We start from the raw sequence: 27655 nt of genomic DNA, 5'->3' as shown, positions 1-27655 counted from the left end.
ATAACTTATTTGAACAGTATATGTACTGTTTGGGTGGACTACTGAGTTTAGGAGTGGGGACGGTGGGTGGGTATTGTGTTTTACGCGTTTTACTGCGCTTGACCTTGAATTTGTTCACCGTATGCCGCTGTGTAAGGCGGGTGACCTTGAGCGGGACTTAGCCGCAGAGCGAGGCTGTCGCGCAACACGCGTCCTAGTATTACTAGACGCGTGTTGCAGAACAATTCACTTCCTGTTGCGCAACGCGCTGATAAAGAGTGCTGCTGGGCTTACGTCAGCTGTGCGGCCACTTCTTATCAGTACTTGCAGGTAGATGCAGGCTCATTCGACTCGAGGCAGCCGCACGCTACACATCGCCATGCCGTACAGGAGGAGAATGTATAGAAGAAGGAGCAGATTGCCAGTGTACAAGACAGTGGACACCTTTTCAATTACACCAAATGAAACTGGTCAACAGGAGTTACTACAAGGACCTATTACTTTTGTTGGTTGCAAGATTCAATTTTCTTGTACTACAACAGAAGTAGTTAGTGGCAATTCATGGTTAAGAATTGCTATTTTAAGAGGTACTGAAAACGTCTTCAAGGGTTGGAGGCCTATAATGAAAGAGACATTATTTCTTATCGCACCTTTGCAGTTGGAGTTGTACCCAACAGGGATTATGAAACATGTGTGGTTACAACAGACAAGCCATTTATATTTAACAAATGAAATGTATAGTATTTATGTTGTTGATTATATTACAAAGAAAAAACATTTGAATGGACTGTTATTTGTTTTTCCTATAAATTAACCAAAAAATTTTATGTGAGAATTTAAAGATAGGACAGACCTTATATCTTTAGATTCTCTCATAAAAATTTTTGGTTAATTTATAGGAAAAACAAATAACAGTCCATTCAAATGTTTTTTCTTTGTAATATAATCAACAACATAAATACTATGCATTTCATTTGTTAAATATAAATTATGTAATTCTTTAAAGTCTTAATTCTTATATGTATTTTCGTATATAAGATGATTATTAAATATTAATGAAACGTTATTTTGATTAGCAACTTTTTCAATAAGGTTGGATTTATTACTTTAGAATATCCTTTAAGTTTTAACTATTTTGCTCCAGATTCTAATTCTCTGTTTATAAGGAAGAAATTTATTAGAAAAAGAAAATATGAAAAACATGTTAAAATTACATCTAAAAAAATTAATTTTCTTTTGATGTGTGGTGTTTATAATTCACTTAAAATTTTTTGATTAACTGATTTTCATTCATTTCCATATTCAGCTAAAATTTATGACTTTCCTGATTATTTTATTTATTTGTATACGTGGTTAGGTTTTATATCTTTATGATGTTATATTTTGTTTTTGTGTATAAAATTTAGATTTTTATTTCATTTTTGTCCAAACAAATATGGAATGCTTGAAACTGTGTTGTTTGTATACAGAAAGTGGAGCCGCACATAAAATCTGTGCTGGGAGCCTCATTTTTTATCTACTCCTTATTACAAAAAAAGAGTTGTAATACATGCCTACTAGGAATAGACACACAGTGTTGCGAACCCATATTCGACAGTTTCTCACTTAAGGTGGCATTCACCAGAGGGGTGGCGTGTCAAGAGCATGCGAGGATCACAATTCATCACCAGGTCTGTCCTAAGAACAGAAAACAGTCAAGTGATTTATACTTAAATGACCAGTACACATTTTAGTCAGATTGCTCAGTATGTACAATATGATGACTACTGTTACACATGTGTAATTATGGGATGAACATTTCTACACCCTTAAATCAATTGCATGTTTACCTGTGAAGAAGGTGAAAAGATGTAGTTTATGCATTGGACATTCCATATGCATAGATGCTTTGTGATAGTGTTGCGTGAAGGCTTTCATTATTGTTGTGGAGGGATATTTTTCTTTGTGCTGCAAGTACAATCGGTAGTGTGCACTTACGCATATAACTCAGCATAAACAGTAAATAGAAAATGAAACATTTCTAGAGTTTTCTATACCTAGTACTTCACTTTGTAGTGTCAGAATCCCATTCCTACAGTAGATACAAGCAATTGTTATTCATAGGTGATGTTGGACCAAGACACGAATCTGTATTTTTGCCAGAAGAGGGTTTTACTTTACCAGCTGAGCTGTCCAAGCATGTCTGCAAAATTATTGTTTCTTTTCAACATCAAGTAGCCAAGGATATAGGTTTAATATGTGAAACAATACAATTCATTGGGAGAGTCCTTAGAAAATGTTGTCCATCAACAAAGGAGGTGGCTTACAAAACACTCGTTCGACCTATACTTGAGTATTGCTCATCAGTGTGGGATCCGTACCAGGTTGGGTTGACGGAGGAGATAGAGAAGATCCAAAGAAGAGCGGCGCGTTTCGTCACAGGGTTATTTGGTAAGCGTGATAGCGTTACGGAGATGTTTAGCAAACTCAAGTGGCAGACTCTGCAAGAGAGGCGCTCTGCATCGCGGTGTAGCTTGCTGTCCAGGTTTCGAGAGGGTGCGTTTCTGGATGAGGTATCGAATATATTGCTTCCCCCTTCTTATACCTCCCGAGGAGATCACGAATGTAAAATTAGAGAGATTCGAGCGCGCACGGAGGCTTTCCGACAGTCGTTCTTCACGCGAACCATACGCGACTGGAACAGAAAAGGGAGGTAATGACAGTGGCACGTAAAGTGCCCTCCGCCACACACCGTTGGGTGGCTTGCGGAGTATAAATGTAGATGTAGATGTAGAATTAATAAACAGTTCCTAGCTGTGTAATTACAGGGACTGTCAACCAGTGTTTTTTAACAACATGATTGCTTACCATGTATACTGGAATTTGAAGCTGTACTGAACATATTGTAATACCTCTGACGAATAGTTACAGCATCGACGTTATGGCCCAGACCACCCACAACTCCAGGCTTCCAAAATCGATACTTTCACTTAGGGCTGACACATCATTTCTTCTTCCAGGAAATGCTCACTGCTGGGATAGTTGTTAAGCTCTTCACAAGTGTCAGTACTACTATCGTGACCCAGACCAGCCACAACTCGTTTCTGAATCCCCTGGGTTATGGGAAGTCCACACTCTCACTGCGGTACTGCTTCTCTTCTTAGATCTGTTAAGTGTGGGCCACTGTTTAATTAGCTGATTGTATCGCTTGTTACATTGGAGTTAGCTGTTCCACTTAAAAGCGTTACAGTACCAACATTGTGAGCTGGGCATATCCCAACCGGCTTCTTCATTTCTGTGAGTAGACGTCAGCCCCAGATCATTGCATTGATAAAGATACTTCTTTTGCATTTCGCCTGCCCTATATGGTTTCTTTCTTTCCTGGTAAAGTATATACGGTGTTTCAACATCAACACGAAATTTCTGAGCTCCTAAGAACAGTTATTGTGTCCATCACAGAACCTGGGAAAGGTATGATCAGTATCCTTTCTTCGTGTATTGATGGACTATTAGCCAGCTGCCTTGGTAATTTTAACCGTTTCTGAAATTCATTAGGATATATAGATGCAATACTTAGTCATTGAATAATATTAGATACTGTACAGTGAAATAGTAATCTACATAGACTGATGACTCCTGAACAGTCGAATCAGTAATGAAATTTTTGCTTGAATTTGTGGAGAGTCATTTCTCTGAGAAATGTAGAGAATGACGAATGAATGCAAATTAACATCTGTAAGGAGTGATTGAAGAATACATATGAAAATTTTGTTGTAGTGTTTGATTAGTAACACTTATCAACTGATAGGCTAATTTTGGAGCAACTTTAAGCATCAATGTTGGACTAGCCATATCAATATATTTTTGAGTAACGTGAGAACTATATTACGAGGTTATATACATTTATCATTTTGCTTTAAGCAGTTGAAGATATTAACTAGGATAGAGAAGTTCTGTCTTCCTAGGGCATGCCAGAGTACGCCAAGGCGACCGTTGCCTGAAGGAAGCTCCAGGTACATTTCCGTTAAGAAGAAGTTACATGAGGCTCTTTATCGAAAACACCTCTGGTGCCTCTTGTGTCTACCGACTTCAGAAAGCAAACTGATCCCAGCTGACCCTATTGAAATGAAAACAAGTGTGCCATCTCCTGATATTTGGCAGTTGTGTTGGCAACGGGATCTTGTAGAGAGGAGGACTGTTTACATCACGCTTTCAGGATCGAGATAGTACATGGACGATTATGTTACGATTTGATGTTATTTAGATCAGATTTGTCACGAGCTTCTCGTAATGTGGGTAACGTACGATCTACAGATGTTTTTTCTGTACAATATTGTGCAAAAGACCGTGTTTTTTAAAGATGGTCGGAGCATCTGATAGCGTTCACACGCCCAGAGTGCACTCCAGGTTTTAAGCACCAGATCCGTATCCTCATGCGGTAATATGATAGCCGGTTACCTACATCTACATCTACATGGATACTCTGCAAATCACATTTAAGTGCTTGGCAAACGGTTGATCGAACCACCTTTACAATTCTCTATTATTCCAATCTCGTATAGCGTGCAGAAAGAACGAACACCTATATCTTTCCGTACGAACTTTGATTTCCCTTATTTTATCATGGTGATCGTTTCTCCCTATGTAGATCTGTATCAACAAAGTGTTTTCGCATTCGGAGGAGCAAGTTGGTGATTGCAATTTCGTGAGAAGATTCCGCCGCAACGAAAAACGCCTTTCTTTTAATGACGTCTACTCCAAATCCTGTATCATTTCAGTGACGCTCTCTCCCCTATTTCGCTACAATGCACAACGTGCTGCCCGTCTTTGAACTTTTTGATGTTCTACGTAAATCCTATCTGGTAAGGATCCCACACCGCGCAACTGTAGGCCTATTCTAAAAGAGGACGGAACATTTCCCTTTCCGTTGTAATTCTGTCTGTTCAAGCTTTAAGCAAAAATAAAATGACAAGTTGATGTTTTTAAGACACCTAATTCAGCTGATAAGCAAACATACTTATTTTTAATCACATTTCATGGGCGTCAGCAGAAATTTGTCCAAGAGACACCGAAACCCGGAATTGGTCATTTTTGAAGTAATTAATTCGGTGAGTCTGAGAACACATGCCGATCCAAAAGCTAAATTTACACAAAACTTATTGTATCTTAACTAAATGACAGGTAACTACGCAAATGTTTTTCGCACATTACTTTAATACCAAAATGGTAAGAATATTTCCTTAGTGTATGTTAAGCACGGATTTTTATATTATTAACATGAATTTGAATGCCATCATTTTGATTCAACAATCACTCGACAATGCTACTTCTGTGATTTCGTAGACTCACAGGCAATCGTTCCTAGATGGGCGAATAATTTATCATTTTTATAAAGTCTACACCAAGAGATTCCAGAACGGACCAAACGCCCCTTCTTGGCCACACATGCTAACACTATTCCGTATTGATGTTCACTGCAATACGTTTAACTGTTAAATATTCTTCTTAATTCATAAATAAATTAAGTAAGAGATTTTAGTAAACTTACTGAAGTTAAGCAGAGAACGCGGCAAGCAACAGAAACAGCATTCTCACAATCCGATCCAACACGTGCATGTCATAAACAGTATATTTGCCCTTTAACCACTTTCGCGGGTTTCAGCACCACTCGCTCTTTAATATAACAGACATTCAATGTACAGGGTGTTACAAAAACGTACGGCCAAACTTTCAGGAAACATTCTTCACACACAAAGAAAGAAAATGTGTTATGTGGACATGTGTCCGGAAACGCTTACTTTCCATGTTAGAGCTCATTTTATTACTTCTCTTCAAATCACATTAATCATGGAATGGAAACACACAGCAACAGAACGTACCAGCGTGACTTCAAACACTTTGTTACAGGAAATGTTCAAAATGTCCTCCGTTAGCGAGGATACATGCATCCACCCTCCGTCGCATGGAATCCCTGATGCGCTGATGCAGCCCTGGAGAATGGCGTATTGTATCACAGCCGTCCACAATACGAGCACGAAGAGTCTCTACATTTGGTACCGGGGTTGCGTAGACAACAGCTTTCAAATGCTCCCATAAATTAAAGTCAAGAGGGTTGAGGTCAGGAGAGCGTGGAGGCCATGGAATTGGTCCGCCTCTACCAATCCATCGGTCACCGAATCTGTTGTTGAGAAGCGTACGAACACTTCGACTGACATGTACAGGAGCTCCATCATGTGTCGTACTTGTAAAGGCACATGTTCTAGCAGCACAGGTAGAGTATCCCGTATGAAATCATGATAACGTGCTCCATTGAGCGTAGGTGGAAGAACATGAGGCCCAATCAAGACATCACCAACAATTCCTGCCCAAATGTTCACAGAAAATCTGTGTTGATGACGTGATTGCACAATTGCGTGCGGATCCTCGTCAGCCCACACATGTTGATTGTGAAAATTTACAATTTGATCACGTTGGAATGAAGCCTCATCCGTAAAGGGTACATTTGCACTGAAATGAGGATTGACACATTGTTGGATGAACCATTCGCAGAAGTGTACCCGTGGAGGTCAATCAGCTGCTGATAGTGCCTGCACACGCTGCACATGGTACGGAAACAACTGGTTCTCCCGTAGCACTCTCCATTCAGTGACGTGGTCAACGTTACCTTGTACAGCAGCAACTTCTCTGACGCTGACATTAGGGTTATCGTCAACTGCACGAAGAATTGCCTCGTCCATTGCAGGTGTCCTCGTCGTTCTAGGTCTTCCCCAGTCGCGAGTCATAGGCTAGAATGTTCCGTGCTCCCTAAGACGCCGATCAATTGCTTCGAACGTCTTCCTGTCGGAACACCTTCGTTCTGGAAATGTGTCTCGATACAAACGTACCGCGCCACGGCTATTGCCCCGTGCTAATCCATACATCAAATGGGCATCTGCCAACTCCGCATTTGTAAACATTGCACTGAGTGCAAAACCACGTTCGTGATGAACACTAACCTGTTAATGCTACGTACTGATGTGCTTGATGCTAGTACTGCAGAGCAATGAGTCGCATGTCAACACAAGCACCGAAGTCAACATTACCTTCCTTGAATTGGGCCAACTGGCGGTGAATCGAATGCCTTCCTGTAGTCGAGAAACACGGCATCAACATGAGCACTGACGTGTACAGCACTGTGGATATCATGGAGGAACGGAGTGAGCTAAGTTTCAGAAGATCTCTGTTTGCGGGATCTATGTTGATTTCTATAGCGATTTTCGTTCTCCAAAAACGTCGTAACACATGAACATAAATCACGTTCCAAAACCGTACAACCGATTGACGTCAACGATATAGCCCTATAATTATGTGCATCTGTCCTGCGACCCTTTTTCCTATTTGTCAGGTAGGGTATATCTTTCGTTGCGTCAGCAGACTACGATAATCTGCTGCTAGAAGGGGAACAGCTTCTTCGTCGTAAGCTCTGTTGAATCTTACAAGTATCTCATCAGGTCCTGATACGTTTCCTCTACTAAGCAATCGTGGCTGCTTTTCTGTTCCGCGACCAGTTATCTCACTACCTGCGTTTCGGAGTTTGTAAGAAAATTGAAAGGAGGGTCCGTGCTACGACCTTCTGCGATGAAACAGTTTAGGAAGACTGAATTTAGTATTTCGGCCTTATCTCTACCACATTCTGTTTCGGTGCCAATTATGGTCAGTGAGTGAGTGAGCAGATTTTTTCGAAACGCTTACTGAGTTTACAAAAGACCAAAACCTCTTAGTGTTTTTACTCCGATCGGCTGGCAAAATTCAGTTTTTGTTTGTCAGTTACGTTTTGACTTCTCTTGAATTCGTGATGAAGCTGTCTTCCTTTACGTAGCTGCTTTCTGATACGGCTATTGAACCAAGGTGTATCTTCTCTATCCCTCGCAACATCGCACGGCACATACTTCTGTGAGGCACATCACACAATTACTTCAAGTTTCTTTCATTTCTGTTACTGGTCTTCGATGTCAGAGCTGAAACTTTGGTATCGACTACTTAGAAATCCTGAAATTTGTACCTGTCGCTCTTCCTAAGCAGAAATCTTTTCTTACCTTTCTTTTAACATTTCTTATAACATCCGTGGACAATGATGCTATCAAAGGCTTATGATCTTATTTTCCTTCCTCTTTATTAGCTGATTAGACAAGTTCGCGTCTGTTAGTTATTGAGACCTGTAAGATATTTCCCTCACGCATCGGTTCTCTATTTGCTCAAATAAATTTTCAGACAGGATATTGAGAACAAACTCACGCGAATGCCTGTCTCTGGCACCAGTTTAAACCACATGAAACTACCATGCAATTGCTGGCAAGTCGAAGTCTCCCTCTATTACAATAACATAATTAGGATACTTGCTCGTGATATTCTCCAAGTTGTCTCTCAAACGTTCTGTCAGTACAGCTCCTGAGGCAAGTGTCTATAAACATTTATAGCATATTTACTCACTTTTGATGCCGAACTTCACGCATTTTAATTCACATCCGGAATCTGTAATAACATCACTGGATACTGTAGAGTTCTTTACGGCAATAAATACGCTGTCACCACTGGCGTCCAGTCTATGCTTGCGATACACACAAATGAGCGAAAACATTGTGAACAACTGCTCAGTAGTGTGTTGGTACACCTTCAGAACACAATAAAGTAGCGTTCCTGCATGAGATGGATTTCACTAGTCCTTGGTATGTTTTTGGAAGTGTGTGTTAGTAGGTGTCTATACGCAGGTCTACATCTACATCTACATCTATACTCCGCAAGCCACCTGACGGTGTGTGGCGGAGGTCAGTCAGATGCCGTAAATTACGGGCCGGTGATTTGTGGGTGTGGAGCTGGCATCAGACAGCGCCCCGGATATTTTCCTTTGGATTCATATCAGGCAAATTTGGTGGCCAAGACATCAATCTAGGTTCGGTATCATGCTCAAATCACTGTGTCGCAATTCTGGCAGGTATAGCTATCCTGTTGAAATATGTAATCGCCGTCTGAGTCGATATCAAGCATAAGAGGATGCAGATGATCCTGAGTAATGTTCACGTACTTCACAGCTGTCATATTGCGTCTCATTACTACCACTGCCCCACAACGGCGTGCGTCCATGGTGAGCTCAATGTATCAAACAATCGTTCGCCTACAGGACGACGTATCTGATACAAAAATCGACCTTGTGTAACAACAAAGTGATTCACCCAACCAAGCAACATGTTTCCATCTATCCGTGGTGAAATCTCGATGATTCTGTGCCCGCTGCAACCTTCGTTGCCTAGGTCGTTGGGCTAACACTGCAACACGTAAGGGTGAATCGCTGTGGAGCCTCATGTTCAGCCGGCCGGAGTGGCTGAGCAGTTATAAGCGCTACAGTCTGGAACCGCGCGAGCGCTACGGCACAGGTTCGGATCCTACCTCGGGCATGGATGTGTGTGATGTCCTTAGGTTAGTTAGGTTTATGTAGCTCTAAGTTCTAGGGGACTGATGACCTCAGAAGTTAAGTCCCATAGTACTCAGACCCATTTGAACCACTTTGAACCTCATGTTCAACAATATGCGCTGAACCGTGTGTTCCGAAACACTTGTACCTTCAGCAACATTGTTCTCAGTCGTCGTATACGTCACAGATCGCCAGCTATCATTCTTTACAATGTGGGCAAGAATCTGATCACCATGCTCTGTGATGACTCGCTGACGTCCGATTTCTTGTCGCTTAATCGTGGTTTCACCATCCTTCAACCACTTTCCATGTGCAATCACGACAAAAGCACGTGAACAGACGAGCAGCTTCGACGTTCCCTAGACTGTCGTTCCCAGTCGCCGCCCCATAACAATCTGCCACTAGTCAAAGTCGGTTATGTCGGTTAGTTTCCTCATTTGCGGCCCGTATCGTCCTTTAAATGATTCATTCATCTCTGCTACGCTTAAATACTTTTCTTAATGCAGTAAATGCTTGCGCCGGCCGGTGTGGCCGTGCGGTTCTAGGCGCTTCAGTCTGCAACCGTGTGACCGCTACGGTCGCAGGTTCGAATCCTGCCTCGGGCATGGATGTGTATGATGTCCTTAGGTTAGTTAGGTTTAAGTAGTTCTAAGTTCTAGCGGACTGATGACCAGAGATGTTAAGTCCCATAGTGCTCAGAGCCATTTGAACCATTTAAATGCTTGCAAGTTCACAACGTGGCATTTGATTTTGAGGGAGGTAGCAGTCGTAATGTATTTCCTCTGAGTGTCTAATCGGATCAGAATTTCGAATTTCACTGCTGTTCACCTCCGGTGCCACTCAAATTTTTCCCTTAATACTACGTAGGCATTAATACCTTTTAATAAACGATACAAATTCTGGACATAATTAGGAGTGTGTGTCTGTTTCAAACAGCTGACAGCTGTAAATGTGAAATTTTTCTGGTTTTCAGGATCCACAGCCCTTTGGAGCATTTTACACAATATAACTTAGTCTTTTAATTTTGATTGATAATTTTTAAGATAAATCAAGTTTCGAAGATATATACTGGGTGATCAAAAAATCAGTATAAATTTGAAAACTGAATAAATCACGGAATAATGTAGATGACACACATGCTTGGAATGACATGTGGTTTTATCAGAACCAAAAAAATACAAACTTTCAAAAAATGTCCGACAGGTGGCGCTTCATCTGATCAGAATAGGAATAATTAGCATAACAAATTAAGACAAAGCAAAGATGATGTTCTTTACACGAAATGCTCAATATGTCCACCATCATTCCTCAACAATAGCTGTAGTCGAGGAATAATGTTGTGAACAGCACTGTAACGCATGTCCGGAGTTATGGTGAGGCATTGGCGTCGGATGTTGTCTTTCAGCATCCCTAGAGATGTCGGTCGATCACGATACACTTGCGACTTCAGGTAACCCGAAAGCCAATAATAGCACGGACTGTGGTCTGGGGACCTGGGAGGCCAAGCATGACGAAAGTGGCGGCTGAGAACACGATCATCACCAAACGACGCGCGCAATAGATCTTTCACGCGTCTAGCAATACTTTTTTTTGTTCTAACAAAACCTCATGCCATTCCAAGCATGTGTGTCAATTTTTACCTCTCTATCTACATTATTCCGTGGTTTATTAAGTTTTCAAATTTATACTGACTTTTTGATCACCCTGTATCTTACATCCCTTTCTTTACCGCTTACACCAAATTACTGTGCTCATTAGCAGCCTATTCCACGAACTGGCTGAAGTCAGCAACACTCAGGCTACGTCCTTCAGTACAAGTTGTCTCAGCACAGTAATAGGATTGCAAGTGGCAATCAACACGCTGTTCAGTGTGTTTCGCAACGACTGGACCAAAGGAAAACCCACTATCGTATCCACAGTGTGAGCTGCAACTTGCTGATGCAACATTACGCCGTACCTACGGCCTCCTCAATAGAGGCCCAGTTCTCTATGCAGTGACCAGCCGTCAAAAAGTGTTAGCGGCCCTGCACTTTTCTTCCGCGTTAGCAAGGGAGTTCAGTGACACTGAAATATGCTGCAGTGCTTGTCATCCGCACTTACAAGCCCACCTTGGCCGTACGTATATCCCCAGACAGCCGAGCAGGTCATCGCCATGGCAGGGCTATGCTTCAACGCCAGCCGTGTGTTAGTCTCAGTGGCATGACTGACGAAGTGATACTGACGCATCTATCTACGTCGCAGCTGGGCTGTGACCCAACGTCTGCTGCCTGACGGCTTAGCCACCAGACTTCGAATACGCTACCGTCGTCTCGACCGCCTGTCTAAGTAATTGCGGTCTCACGGTCCGGGGTACAAACTGAGATCCTCTCACCTCCAAGTCGTGGGTGTCCGCAGGCGCCAGCTGCTGCTCACCTGCCAACGGCCTAGTGCTCATCAGACTGGGCGACACTGCCGTCGTCCACTGGGCTAGCCGTAGCTCCGCTTCAGTCCGGTTAACCGAGCCTCGACGACCTTATCAATGATGCCACTTTTCCGAGAAAAGGCCGCAACTCTGCGTCCATATCGGCACACCAGGGTCAAGGGTCCAACGTTCGTCGCCTGCCACACTGCTCTACGTTTGTTTAAGATTACAATAAAGATTTTTTTAAACTTTTGGTTGTACTGTAGAGCTGTAGGATGTTGAATTAGTTGGTCAACGAGAGGCTGCAACGCCAGTGATCCAACAGTAATGGAGTTCAGCACAGGAGTACGAGTGAGTGCTGACTTTAAGCTTTATGGGCTGTAAAAAAGCAGATAAGCAGTTGTCAGCATCTTACTTAGTCAATAAATAGACATCATTTTGTTCCGATTGACGGATGTAGAGGAATAATGTGCAGAGTTTAAATTGACTGTATATGGCGCACTGGAGAAATATGCGCCGACCGAGTAAGTGGGTTATGGACGAAAAAGACCCATCGTGGTTTAATAACAAAGTTCGCAAACTGCTGAGGATGTGCTTCCTCGGCATTTTGTGGTTAGAAAAAGAATGCGGAATTGCCGACTGGCAGAAGTTAACAGAAATTTGTAAATCTATAAAAATATCGATGGGTGAGGAGTACAACGACCTCCACCACCGTACCTTAGCGAGAGATCTTGCCGAGAACACGAGAAAATTCTGGTCCTACGTAGAACCAGTAAACGGGTCAAAGGTCACTCGTCGACCAGGCTGGTATGGCAATAGAAGATAACAAGAGGAAAGTTTATGTTTGAAATTTCGCGTTTAAAAAATCCTTCACATAGAGAAGCAGGTGTAAGAGTTGAATACAAATAAGTTATCAGGTCTGAATTGAATCCCTTTTCGGTTCACCTAAATTTACGTACATACTCCTCAAGCCATCGTATGGTGCATGGCGGAGGGCACCTGATACCACTACTAGTCCTCTTCTTTCCTGTTTCACTGAGAGACTAAGCGAGTGGAAAATGACTGTTTGTATGCGTCCGTACTAGCGACAGTTTCTCTTATCTTCGTGATCCTTACACGAGATGTATGTTGGGGGCAGTAGAATCGTCCTGCAGTCAGCTTCAGTTGCCGCTTGTCCAAATTTTCTCTAGAATGTTTAGTGAAAATAGACTTCTCTCCAGGGATTCTCACTTACATTCAAGAATCATCTACGTAATACGTATTGATCGAACCTAGCAGTAATAAATGTAGCAGCACCCATCTGAATTGTTTCGATGTCTTTCTTTGATCGTATACACCTGAAGAATAATCAAGAATGAACAGCAGTAGTGTTGTCTACGCGTTGTCCTTTGTGGACGAGCTAATCTTCCCTAATTCAAACCGAAGTCCACAATACTCGTTCCATTTAATACCGCCTTGCAACGTGACAACTAAATATTTAATCGACGTGAGCAAATGGTTCAAATGGCTCTGACAACTATGGTACGTAACATCTGAGGTCATCAGTTTCCTAGACTTAGAACTACTTAAACCTAACTAACCTAAGGACATCACACACATCCATGCCCGAGGCAGGATTCGAACCTGCGACCGTAGCAGCAGCGCGGTTCCGGACTGTAGCGCCTAGAACCGCTCGGCCACAGCGGCCGGCTCGACGTGACCGTCTCAAAGAGCTCACCACTAATACTGTATTCCAATATTACAAGTATTTTTTCTACATTTAGAAGAAGCTTTCATTCATCTCACCAACTAAATATTCTGTCTGTCATCTCATATCCTCCTGTAGTCACTAAATGACGACACCAGTTCACCACATCCTACCAGCAAACAGTTGCAGACTGCTGCTTACCCTACCCTTCAGATCATTTATGTACATATAGAACAAGAGCGGTTCTGTCACAGTTCTCTGTGGTACACCTGATAACACCGTTATGTCTGATGAGTACTCACCGCCAAGGACAACTTACTGGCTTCTATTACTTAAGGAGTCTTCGAGCCATTCAAATATCTGGGAGTCTAATCCGTATCCTCACACCTTCATTAATAGTCTGCAGCGAGGCACTGTGTCAAACGATTTTTGAGTATCTAGAAATATGGAATAAGTCTGTTGCCCTTCATCCATGGTTCGCAAGATATTATGTGAGAAAAGGGCAAGATGAATTTCGAATGAACGACGCTTTCTAAGTCCTTGCTGATTTAAGGACGGAAGCTTCTCAGTCTCAAGGAAACGTACTATATTCGTCCTCAAAAATGTTCAAGAATTCTGCGCAAACGAGGATCAAGAATATTAGTCTGTAATTTTGCCACCTGAGCTTTCTTCTAGTCGCGTGGGACTTGGTGCTGGGCTTGAGATTCGCGATAAACGCGAGCTAAGTAAGTGGTCAAAGCTATACAATACCCTCTGTGAAACCGAATTGGGATATCATCTGGACTTGGTAACGTATATGGTTTCAACTCTTTCAGCTCTTTCTCTACGCCTGTGATGCTTAACTTCTATGTCTTCTATAATGGAGTCTGTGCGATGGTTAAACGAATAAATGTTTGTAGGATCCGCCTGCGTTAATGATTTCTTATAAGTGAAATTTGAAGTTCCTGATTTCCGTTAGCAGTCATCTATTCCCACATTAGACTTAATGAGTAAGCCGGCCGGAGTGGCCAAGCGGTTGTAGGCGCTATAGTCTGGAACCGCGTGACCGCTACGGTCGCAGGTTCAAATCCTGCCTCGGGCATGGATGTGTGTGATGACCTTAGGTTAGTTAGGTTTAGGTACTTCTAAGTTCTAGGGGACTGATGACCTCAGAAGTTAAGTCCCATAGTGTTCAGAGCCATTTTTTTTATGTGTAACTGAATAGAAGAAATTTAACCCAGGAACAGGATTTTCTCGGATTTTCGGCAAGATTTATAGCTAAAGTATGACGGTGAAAGTTGTTGTATACTTCGCACATCGAACTTTTTACAGTTGCACGAATTTCTAAATACCGTTGCCTGTTGTCATTTGCGTGTTCTTTTTTGAAGGGGGAGTATAGTCTCTGCTTCCTCCACGTTTTACGAATTTTGTTATTAAACCATGGTGGGTCTATTCTGTTCTTAATCCATTCACTAGGCACATACTTCTCTACAGAGCTATTTTCAGTCAGTTTAAAATTTGTCTATTATTCCTCCATGTCCATCATATTGTGGCTTTTAGGTGTCCAACCATTATCTAAGTGGATGCTAACAACTGTTTTTCGGCTCTTCCTAGCGATGATGTTCTCCTAGCTTTCTTGGTGGGTTTATCAACTTTATTTACCATCGTCGCTATGATACATCATGACCACAAGAGCCCTGATTTTATGTACTATGAAATTAAGGAATATGTACATAAATATGTAATAAAAATTGGTGAATATGTAAATAAATATGTAATGAAGCGATTATACGTAAACTCGAAAATTTTATTTATTTGCTAGAAATTACAAGTTCACAGAAAGGATAGTCAAATATCAATGTTAATTCACAATCAGTTCATTTCTGCTACAAAGTTGTGAAGTCCAGAGTCTCCTATTCAAGCAATTTAGTCACTCCTGGACGGAATGCACAGTTAGTTGTAATATACTTTTCTATGTGTTCTGATGCCATGCACAGTCTGCTGGCTGACAATATGTTTTCATAAATAGAGAAAGATCGCTCAGCTTCGCAAGAAGTGGACGGTGGATATTTATACAGAGAGATTGTGCTAAGGATAATATTCTCATGGGGTTCTACAATTTCTAATTAAATAAGAGAGACAATATAACAAGATGTTAATATCCATGGTTCTTATTCAGCACACCACCCACTTCACTTGGTACAACACTCACGTTCCGTATTCTATCTTCCATTATTCCCACAGCCTCTTGGAGAGGCATACTTAAAGTCTCCAGTTTCTTGATGCTGTCGGGACGCTAGGTGAAGTGACTTGCGATGTATGGAACTGATTTGAGCACTTTAGAACTGTTGAATGCGGACACTTCAGAATCAGAAGAAAAGTTCTGCATCACTGTCTTCACTGCTTAAAAGTGGTTACAGTAGAAAATCACAGTCCAGTCCTTGTTGCCCACCTTGTTACCACTGGCTCCGGAGGCAGAGATACATCAGATAGCTGCTTCTTGTAGTGTTGTACACGATGAAGACATTTCAAGGAAACCCGCACTAGTTGCAATGCATGGGCCGTACATGTAACAGACACTAAATTTGTATAAAGTACATTAAGTTTTTCCCCTCTTTCAACATGTATGGAGTAGCGTCTGCCTAAATCAGTAGGACCCTCTGTTCTTTTACGCCATCTGGCTGTAGTACCTTAAGTACATCATTAATGAATCTAGCAATTATTGAACAATTTTTTGCTTCCAAAAATTAAAATAAGTTATAAAAGTGTTTAGATGCAGCCTCAGAGTCCAACTTGTACACAATTAGCTTAGCTATGAAATAGCCCACAGCATACATTGTTTCGTCAGCAGAAATCCATAGAGGTTATCTGCCAATATCAACCCTGATTTTTTCTAAAATGTCAGCATAGCAAGAATCCAGGTAATTCTTGCTGCGAATGGACTCGTACCGAACGCTGCGGTTGTAGGATTTCTGTAAGAAATGCTTAATTCAAAGTGCCTAAAGTTTGTTCCAAGGTATGTTCCTTTCAACCAAAGTAGAACACAGTTTTTGTAAAAGTTCCTATTAGATTATTAGCCTGTCCCTGCTACTGTGTAAGTAGACCATGTTTCTTTGAAGAATCCTATTCTTTATTCCTAATATGTAGATTGCTTCGTAAATGTTGTTCAGGTTGAGATTTAATCGTACATCGTATACGCGTATCACAAGTTTGGCAGACGACTATTTTACCGCCAGTTGTTAAAGCATGGTCTATAGAAATCCATGTTTTAGCTTTGATGACAACGAAGAGACAACCGTTGTCACGATTAACTGACAGTTACACATTGTGAAGCGCTTGGGAACAAGAAATAAAAGCGTTTAAAACGACTCATTGTTGTCCGCATCGAACTTGCGCCTTTCACCCTCCACTGTATGACACACACAGTAATAAAACTTGATTTTTTTCCTTTCTTGCTGTGTAGCGAATATGTACTGGACTTACGAAAACGTATAATAATTCCGTAATAGTATTAAAATATGTACAACTGTATAGTATAGCGCGAAATATGTATTATACGTCAATACATGTGAAAATATGTAATTTAAAACTTTGAAATAACGGTATTTTACAGTGTAATTCTTCGACATTTTAGCTTTTCTTAACTACGTATAAAGGAACAATATGTAATTACATAAAATCCGGGCTCTAATGGACAGTAATTCCTGTTTCTATACCGACACTTTCGATAACGATTTGTAGCTACAAGGTCTAAAATATTTCCATTATGTGTAGGACGTCGAAATAGCTTCTGGAGACAGTTTTCGGACAGCTCTGTTCAAAACTGACTTGTTGAGATGTCGGCTGTTCCGACAGATACCAATGTCGTTCTTGCACAATGTTACGACAACGTGACACGTTATAAGGAATATTTTGCATAAACGACGCTGATACGCAGCAAAATATCAGACTCCTCAAGAAGTCTTCAGATAGTTTGGAAAGCTTGATACAAAATAAACTGATGAAATATCTCAAATACTCTCTCAGAAAATGAAAATTTCAGTTTGAGAAACAATATTTTTACTTTGAAGTTTATATGTTGAAGAATTTGAGTATAGTTACTGTGTGATTCAATATCAGAGAAGGATCGTATTGTTATGGTTATCTATACATGAAGATATACTTCAAAATTGTAAAGAAATGTTAAGAGTTGAATATAATTTAACGTCTATTTGGTTTAATATAATACTATTTTTGTAAGATTCTTTTTCATATTAGTTTATGGTCACAGTGAAGAACAACTTACGTAATATGTAAGAAAACCTTTATGGAGTTCCAGAGCCAGAAGAATTTTGGTGCCTGTAAGTGTAATAAAATATTACGTTTCTGTACATAAGTTTCGTAAATGTTATCTAAATATAACCAGCTAATATCAGCTTTATCTCCCTCCTGTTTTAAAACCTTGTCTATATGAAACACATCCACGTATTCTACTTTCTGTAACTACTGTTAAGAAAATGTACCTTCTGTATCTTATCAGTTGATATGGAATTGGAATGGAAAACGCAAGTCTTATATTGAAATATTCGTTTCGTGTTACTAATTATTGCTTTAATGCCTACTTCGTATTCTGAGTTTTCATGGGATACAATTTCATAATAGCTAACACTTGGTTTAAGAATCATGAAAGAAGATTGTATATGTGTAAGAGATGTGGAGATATCAGAAGGTTTCAGATTGATTATATTATGGTAAGACAGAGATTTAGGAAACATATTTTAAATTGTAAGACATTTCCAGGGGCAGATGTGGACCCTGGTCACAATTTATAGGTTATGATCCGCAGATTAAAACTAAAGAAACTGCAAAGACGCAGAAATTGAAGAATAGAACCAGAGATTGTAGAAGGTTTCAGAGGGAGCATTAGGGAACGATTGATAAGAACAGGGGAAAGTAATACAGTAGAGGAAGAGTGGGTAGCTTTGAGAGGTGAAATAGTGAAGGCAGCAGAGGATTAAGTAGGTAAAAAGACGAGGTCTAGTAGAAATCCTTGGGTAACAAGGATATAATGTATTTAATCGAAGAAAGGAGAAAATATAAAAATGCAATAAATACAGCAGGTGAAACTGAATAAAAATGTCCAAAAACATGATATCTATGGGAAGTGCAAAATGTCTAAACAGGAATAGCTAGAGGACAAATGTAAGAATATAGAAGCACGCACATATCACTAGGAGTAGGACAGATACTGCATAAAGAAAAATTAAAGGGGCCTTTGGAGAAAAGAGAACCACCTACATAAATATCAAGAGTATAGATGAAAATTCAGTCCTAAGTACAGAAGGGAAAGCAGAAAGGTGTAAGGAGTAGATAGAAGGTCTATGCAAGGGAGATGTACTTGAGGGCAACATTATGGAAAGGGAAGAGGACGCAGAGGAAGATGAGAAGGGAGATATAATACTCCGTGAAGAATTTGACAAAGCACTGAAAGACTTAAGTCGAAATAAGGCCCCAGGAGTAGATAACATTCCGTTAGAACTACTGATAGCCTTGGGAGAGCCAGCCATGACAAAATTCTTCCATCTGGTGAGCAAGATGTATGAGACAGACGAAATAGTATCAGACTTCAAGAAGAATATAATAATTCCAGTTACAAATAAAGCTGGTGCTGACTGGTGTGAAAATTTTCTAAATACCAGTTTAATAAGTCACATCTGCCAGATATAATCTAATCCTTTACAGAAGAATGGAAAAACTGGTAGAAGCCGACCTTGGGGAGGATCAGTTTGGATTCTGGAGAAATGTAGCAACACGCGAGGCAATACTGACGCTTCGACTTATCATAGAAGATAGGTTAAGGAAAGGCAAACCTACATTTATAGCATTTGTAGACTTAGAGAGAGGTTTTTATAGTGTTGACTGGAATACTCTCTTTCAAATTCTGAAGGAGGCAGGGGTAAAATACAGGGAGCGAAAGGCGATTTAAAATTTGTACAGAAACCAGATGGCAGCTGTAAGAGTCGAGGGACACGAAAGGGAAGCAGTGGTTGAGAAGGGAGTGCGACATGGTTGTAGCCTATCCCCGATGTTATTAAATCTGTATATTGAGCTAGCAGTGAAGGAATCAAAAGAAAAATTTGGAGTAGGAATTAAAGTGCAGGGAGCAGAAATTTAAGCTCTGAGGTTTGCCGATGACATTGTAATTTCGTCAGACACAGCAAAGGACAGGGAGAGCAGCTGAATGGAATGGACAGTGTCTTGAGAGGAGGATATAAGTTGAACATCAGCAACAGAAAAACGAGGATAATGGATGTAGTCGAATTAAATCAGATGATGCTGAAGGAGTTATATTAGGCAATGAGATACTTAAGGTAGTAAATGAGTTTTACCGCTTGGGAAGTAAAATAACTGATCATGGTCGAAGTAAGGAGGATAAAAAAACGTAGCGTGGCAATGGAAAGGAAAGCCTTTCTGAAGAAGAGAAATTTGTTGACATCGATTATAGATTTTAATGTCAGAAAGTGTTTCCTCATAGTATTTTTGTGGAGCGTGGATGTGAAACATGGACGGTAAACAGTTTAGACAAGAAGAGACTATAAGCTTTTGAAATGTGATGCTACAGAATAATGCTGAAGATCAGATGAGTGGATCACTTGTCTAATGAGGAGGTACTGAATAGAATTGGGGAGAAGAGAAATTGGTGGTACAACCTGACTAAAAGAAAAAATCGGTTGGTGGGACACATTCTGAGGCATCAAGGGATCACCAATTTAGTACTGGGGGCTAAAAATCGTAGAGGGAGACGAAGAGATGAGTGCAGTAAGCAGATTCAGAGGGATGTAGGTTGCATTAGTTACTCCGAGATGAAGAGGCTTGCATATGGTAGAGTAACATGGAGAGCTGCATCAAACAAGTTTTTGGACTGAAGACCACTACAACACAACCACAAAAGAGATAGTTCTGGAATATTCTGTTCAACAGGAATTCTACAGCTCTATTTAATATTCTGTCTTCTTTGAAATTAATCTCTGGATTCTTTGAGTATGCGTGATGAGACTTTTTCAGTTAATCTGATCTTGAATTATATCTGATCCTCCTTCACAGTGAAACTAGTAGTTATTCTAAAAATCATTTAGCGTTACAAATATTAAACGAAAACCAACTTATGAAACTTCTTAAGATTCTTCCACTTTAGTAAAATTTAATCATTTATGTGGTTTCAAGTGTAAGTGGGCTGTTTAGGTTTTCACGTTGGTAACGCCACGTAGCGCTCAGTATGAAAATCATTGACTGTGCTGTGTGCAGTCTGTGGCTGGTTGGCATTGTTGGAATATTCACTATTGTAGTTAGTGTTGGGCAGTTGGATGGGAACAGCGCGTAGCATTGTGCAGTTGGAGGTGAGCCGCCAGCAGTGGTGGATGTGGGGAGAGAGATGGCAGAGTTTTGAGAGCGGACGATCTGGACGTGTGTCCGTCAGAAAAAGGAAATTTGTAAGACTAGATGTCATGAACTTATATATATATATATATATATATATATATATATATATATATATATATATATATATATATATATATATATATATATATATATAATGACTTTCGAACACTATTAAGATACATACACTACTGGCCATTAAAGTTGCTACACCACGAAGATGAAGTGCTACAGACGGGAAATTTAACTGACAGGAAGAAGATGCTGTGGTATGCAAATGATAACTTTTTAGAGCATTCACACAAGGTTGGCGCCGGTGGCGACACCTACAACGTGCTGACATGAGGAAAGTTTCCAACCGATTTATCATACACAAACAGCAGTTGACCGGCGTTGCCCGGTGAAACGTTGTTGTGATGCTTCGTGTAAGGAGGAGAAATGCGTACCATCACGTTACCGACATTGATAAAGGTCGGATTGTAGCCTATCGCGATTGCGGTTTATCGTATCGCGACATTGCTGCTCGCGTTGGTCAAATTTCAATGACTGTTAGCAGAATATGGAATCGGTGGGTAATACGGAACGCCTTGCTGGATCCCAACGGCCTCGTATCACTAGCAGTCAAGATGACAGGCATATTATCCTCATGGCATGGCTGTAACCTATTGTGCAGCCACGTCTCGATCCCTGAGTCAACAGATGGGGACGTCTGCAAGACAACAACCGTCTGCACGAACAGTTCGACGGCGTTTGCAGCAGCTCGGAGACCATGGCTGCGGTTACCCTTAACGCTGCATCACAGGCAGGAGCGCCTGCGATGGTGTACTCAACGACGAACCTGGGTGCACGAATGGCAAAACGTCATTTTTTCGGATGAATCCAGGTTCTGTTTATAGCATCATGATGGTCGCATCCGTGTTTGACGACATCGCGATGAACGCACATTGGAAGCGTGTATTCGTCATCGCCATACTGGCGTATCACCCGGCGTGATGGTATGGGGTGCCATTGGTTACACGTCTCGGTCACCTGTTTTTCGCACTGACGGCACTTTGAATAGCGGACGTTACATTTCAGATGTGTTTCGACCCGTGGTTCTACCCTTCATTCGATCCCTGCGAAAACCTACATTTCAGCAAGATAATGCACGACCCCATGTTGCAGGTCCTGTACGGGCCTTTCTGGATATACACTCCTGGAAATTGAAATAAGAACACCGTGAATTCATTGTCCCAGGAAGGGGAAACTTTATTGACACATTCCTGGGGTCAGATACATCACATGATCACACTGGCAGAACCACAGGCACATAGACACAGGCAAAAGAGCATGCACCATGTCGGCACTAGTACAGTGTATATCCACCTTTCGCAGCAATGCAGGCTGCTATTCTCCGATGGAGACGATCGTAGAGATGCTGGATGTAGTCCTGTGGAACGGCTTGCCATGCCATTTCCACCTGGCGGCTCAGTTGGACCAGCGTTCGTGCTGGACGTGCAGACCGCGTGAGACGACGCTTCATCCAGTCCCAAACATGCTCAATGGGGGACAGATCCGGAGATCTTGCTGGCCAGGGTAGTTGACTTACACCTTCTAGAGCACGTTGGGTGGCACGGGATACATGCGGACGTGCATTGTCCTGTTGGAACAGCAAGTTCCCTTGCCGGTCTAGGAATGGTAGAACGATGGGTTCGATGACGGTTTGGATGTACCGTGCACTATTCAGTGTCCCCTCGACGATCACCAGTGGTGTACGGCCAGTGTAGGAGATCGCTCCCCACACCATGATGCCGGGTGTTGGCCCAGTGTGCCTCTGTCGTATGCAGTCCTGATTGTGGCGCTCACCTGCACGGCGCCAAACACGCATACGACCATCATTAGCACCAAGGCAGAAGCGACTCTCATCGCTGAAGACGACACGTCTCCATTCGTCCCTCCATTCACGCCAGTCGCGACACCACTGGAGGCGGGCTGCACGATGTTGGGGCGTGAGCGGAAGACGGCCTAACGGTGTGCGGGACCGTAGCCCAGCTTCATGGAGACGGTTGCGAATGGTCCTCGCCGATACCCCAGGAGCAACAGTGTCCCTAATTTGCTGGGAAGTGGCGGTGCGGTCCCCTACGGCACTGCGTAGGATCCTACGGTCTTGGCGTGCATCCGTGCGTCGCTGCGGTCCGGTCCCAGGTCGACGGGCACGTGCACCTTCCGCCGACCACTGGCGACAACATCGATGTACTGTGGAGACCTCACGCCCCACGTGTTGAGCAATTCGGCGGTACGTCCACCCGGCCTCCCGCATGCCCACTATACGCCCTCGCTCAAAGTCCGTCAACTGCACATACGGTTCACGTCCACGCTGTCGCGGCATGCTACCAGTGTTAAAGACTGCGATGGAGCTCCGTATGCCACGGCAAACTGGCTGACACTGACGGCGGCGGTGCACAAATGCTGCGCAGCTAGCGCCATTCGACGGCCAACACCGCGGTTCCTGGTGTGTCCGCTGTGCCGTGCGTGTGATCATTGCTTGTACAGCCCTCTCGCAGTGTCCGGAGCAAGTATGGTGGGTCTGACACACCGATGTCAATGTGTTCTTTTTTCCATTTCCTGGAGTGTAGAAAATGTTCGACTGCTGCCTTGGCCAGCACATTCTCCAGATGTCTCATCAACTGAAAATGTCTGGTCAATGGTGGCCGAGCGACTGGCTCGTCACAGTACGCCAGTCCCTACTCTTGATGAACTGTGGTATCGTGTTGAAGCTGCATGGGCAGCTGTACCTGTACACGCCACCCAAGCTCTGTTCGACTCAATGCCCAGGCGTATCAAGGCCGTTATTAGGGCCAGAGGTGGTTGTTCTGGGTACTGATTTCTCAGGATCCATGCACCCAAATTGCTTGAAAATGTAATCACATGTCAGTTGTAGTATAATATATTTGTCCAATGAATACTCGTTTATCATCTGCATTTCTTCTTGGTGTAGCAATTTTAATGACCAGTAGCGTACATTGTTTGTTCTCTATCAAAATCTTTCATTTGCTAACTATGCCTATCAGTAGTTAGTGCCTTCAGTAGTTAGAATCTTTCATTTAGATGGCAGTATTGGCGCTCACTGTATTGCAGTAGTTCAAGTAACGAAGATTTTTGTGAGATAAGTGATTCATTAAAGGTAAAGATTATTGTTAGTGAGGGCCATTCTTTTGTAGGGATTATTGAAAGTCAGATTGCGTTGCACTAAGGAAAATATTGTGTGTCAGTTTAGTGATGATCAGGATAAGTAAAGAGAGAAATGTCTGAGTACGTTCAGTTTTGCTCAGCTGTTTGTAAATTAAATAACGTAAGAGGTTTACCAGGACAGTAATTCATAATATTCCAAAGGGGACGTTTCACAAGACTTATCTCTCACCTGAAATAATGCTCTCGTTTGCTTACTTACTATGCACCCCAAAAATTTTGAGTTAGGAGTAAAACTTTGATCAAAGGAAAATTAAGAACAAAAGTGGGAAATTGTCTCCAAATTTACTAATCCATGAAAATATGGACCCAGCTTTAATAATAGGCAATTATGTAGCAGCCTCTGTATGGTTATGCTCTAATAAAACTACACCTCTTAATGCACTTGGTAAAGGTCTGGAATAGCCAAAATATCAAAAAATTAAACTAAAATACACAATAGTGAAGGGAAATTTTGAAATATGAAGATGATGAAAGTTTGATAAACGTAAGGAAGTACATAGAAATAGTTGGAATTAATACGACATCCATCTGTTAGTGATGTCTTCCATATTATTTAACACCATGTGTGTTGCAAGATATTAATAAGGCTCAAAGAATATCTATTGTTTTCGTCTACTAGGGGAATAACTTCTCCGAAGCATATCTGAATGCTGTGCTGTGCCTGTGGAAGTACACACTTCGTCTTTCCCTGAATATGACGCTGCTAACTTGTTCTATCTGTCATATTCAGACGTTAAAATCTTATGTATTATCGAGATGAGCACTTCTGAATTGCATTATTCAGCATGTACGGTGAGGGTGTTGCTTACAAGCGTTGCATTGGCATAATTTTAATAATACGTAATTTTCAGATTTGCAGATGTATTTTCAATGTACATTAAATTAGATGTCTAGGTTCCAGACGAGTCTTTGTTCACAGCACCAGGATCAATAACGGTTCCTGATTAAGTCATCCATGAGAGTGGAGTGTGTATCATGTTACTTTCCCACTCATTTAATATTACAGGGAACAAGGTACATTGGGTTCTTTTTCTGTTTTTGCCAACATGTAGTGTTGTATTTCCACATCGTTTGATGTTTGTGAATTTTCATGTTTATTTCTTGAATAATAGCGTTAATAATACTTCTTGAATAATAGTACGAGTGAATTCTAAATCAATCTTCTGTTGTACCTCATCCTATTGGCATTTATTTCTACAGGGTGTTACAAAAAGGTACGGCCAAACTTTCAGGAAACATTCCTCACACACAAAGAAAGAAAATATGTTATGTGGACATGTGTCCAGAAACGCTTACTTTCCATGTTAGAGCTCATTTTATTACTTCTCTTCAAATCACATTAATCATGGAATGGAAACACACAGCAACAGAACGTACCAGCGTGACTTCAAACACTTTGTTACAGGAAATGTTCAAAATGTCCTCCGTTAGCGAGGATACATGCATCCACCCTCCGTCGCATGGAATCCCTGATGTGCTGATGCAGCCCTGGAGAATGGCGTATTGTATCACAGCCGTCCACAATACGAGCACGAAGAGTCTCTACATTTGGTACCGGGATTGCGTAGACAACAGCTTTCAAATGCTCCCATAAATTAAAGTCAAGAGGGTTGAGGTCAGGAAAGCGTGGAGGCCATGGAATTGGTCCGCCTCTACCAATCCATCGGTCACCGAATCTGTTGTTGAGAAGCGTACGAACACTTAGACTGAAATGTGCAGGAGCTCCATCGTGCATGAACCACATGTTGTGTCGTAGTTGTAAAGGCACATGCTCTAGCAGCACAGGTAGAGTATCCCGTATGAAATCATGATAACGTGCTCCATTGAGCGTAGGTGGAAGAACATAGGGCCCAATCAAGACATCACCAACAATGTCTGCCCAAGCGTTCACAGATAATCTGTGTTGATGACGTGATTGCACAATTGCGTGCGGATTCTCGTCAGCCCACACATGTTGATTGTGAAAATTTACAATTTGATCACGTTGGAATGAAGCCTCATCCGTAAAGAGAACATTTGCACTGAAATGAGGATTGACACATTGTTGGATGAACCATTCACAGAAGTGTACCCGTGGAGACCAATCAGCTGCTGATAGTGCCTGCACACGCTGTACATGGTACGGAAACAACTGGTTCTCCCGTAGCCCTCTCCATACAGTGACGTGGTCAACGTTATCTTGTACAGCAGCAACTTCTCTGACGCTGACATTAGGGTTATCGTCAACTGCACGAAGAATTGCATCGTTCATTGCAGGTGTCCTCGTCGTTCTAGGTCTTCCCCAGTCACGAGTCATAGATTGTAATGTTCCGTGCTCCCTAAGACGCCGATCAATTGCTTCGAACGTCTTCCTGTCGGGACACCTTCGTTCTGCAAATCTGTCTCGATACAAACGTACCGCGCCACGGCTGTTGCCCCGTGCTAATCCATACATCAAATGGGCATCTGCCAACTCCGCATTTGTAAACATTGCACTGACTGCAAAACCACGTTCGTGATGAACACTAACCTGTTAATGCTACGTACTGATGTGCTTGATGCTAGTACTGTAGAGCAATGATTCGCATGTCAACACAAGCACCGAAGTCAACATTACCTTCCTTCAATTGGGCCAACTGGCGGTGAATCGAGGAAGTACAGTACATATTGACGAAACTAAAATGAGCTCTAACATGGAAATTAAGCGTTTCCGCACACATGTCCACATAACATCTTTTCTTTATTTGTGTGTGAGGAATGTTTCCTGAAAGTTTGGCCGTACCTTTTTGTAACACCCTGTATACTTTGCAACGTCAACACTCAATTTATACATCTGTTCATCCTTGGCTCGTGTTTGTAGTTAATGCAAGCATGGCTCTCTGAGAACTTATATGAGGTACTGCCATTCTTTGCATGCAACTTTCAGCCACTATGAGGTAAGTTATTTCGCCAATAGAAATCAGATTGTGTAGCTGTTCATTATGGGTCAAAATTTTGTAAAAGAAGGGGAATATTTTCAGGGCATAGGTATTGAAGGCATAATAGTTACGCCCTCAGGTTAGAGGCTATCAGCTAGTATCAGCTTTCAAATATTTGGGTCTTGTAATGAGTGTCATGATTACTGAAAAAAGGTTGAAAGTTTATAAAAATATGCATCGTAACTCTTAATGAATTATTTTTGAATGCATTACGGGAACAGCAGTGATCAATGTCCTATAAATAATTACTATTAAAAACAGTCTTGATCACGATTTATTTAACAAGGTGACCGGTTTCGACCACTACTGTGGTCATCTTTAGACCTACAAGTTGTATACAAAGCTCTAATTAGTGGGCTACATACATTAAAGAAAATACATAAAGGTATGAAGCTATAAAGCTATAAAACGTTGAATTACCATTGAGTAGGAACCTCTTTCTGTTGGAGAATCACTACTGGAGAAACCAGTGCACGTTCAATTAAGAAGCGTTAAAAATATTTAAATATGTAGGAAAATGAACTTCGGTTTGGCAGTACATGGGTTGCCCTCCCAAGGCCTGTCAGTGAACCATTTGG

The sequence above is a fragment of the Schistocerca nitens genome, chromosome 3 (genome assembly GCF_023898315.1).
Source record: "Schistocerca nitens isolate TAMUIC-IGC-003100 chromosome 3, iqSchNite1.1, whole genome shotgun sequence".
Classification (NCBI taxonomy): Eukaryota; Metazoa; Arthropoda; class Insecta; order Orthoptera; family Acrididae; genus Schistocerca; species Schistocerca nitens.
The sequence above is the reverse complement of the archived record's forward strand: the minus strand, read 5'-3'. Positions refer to the sequence as shown.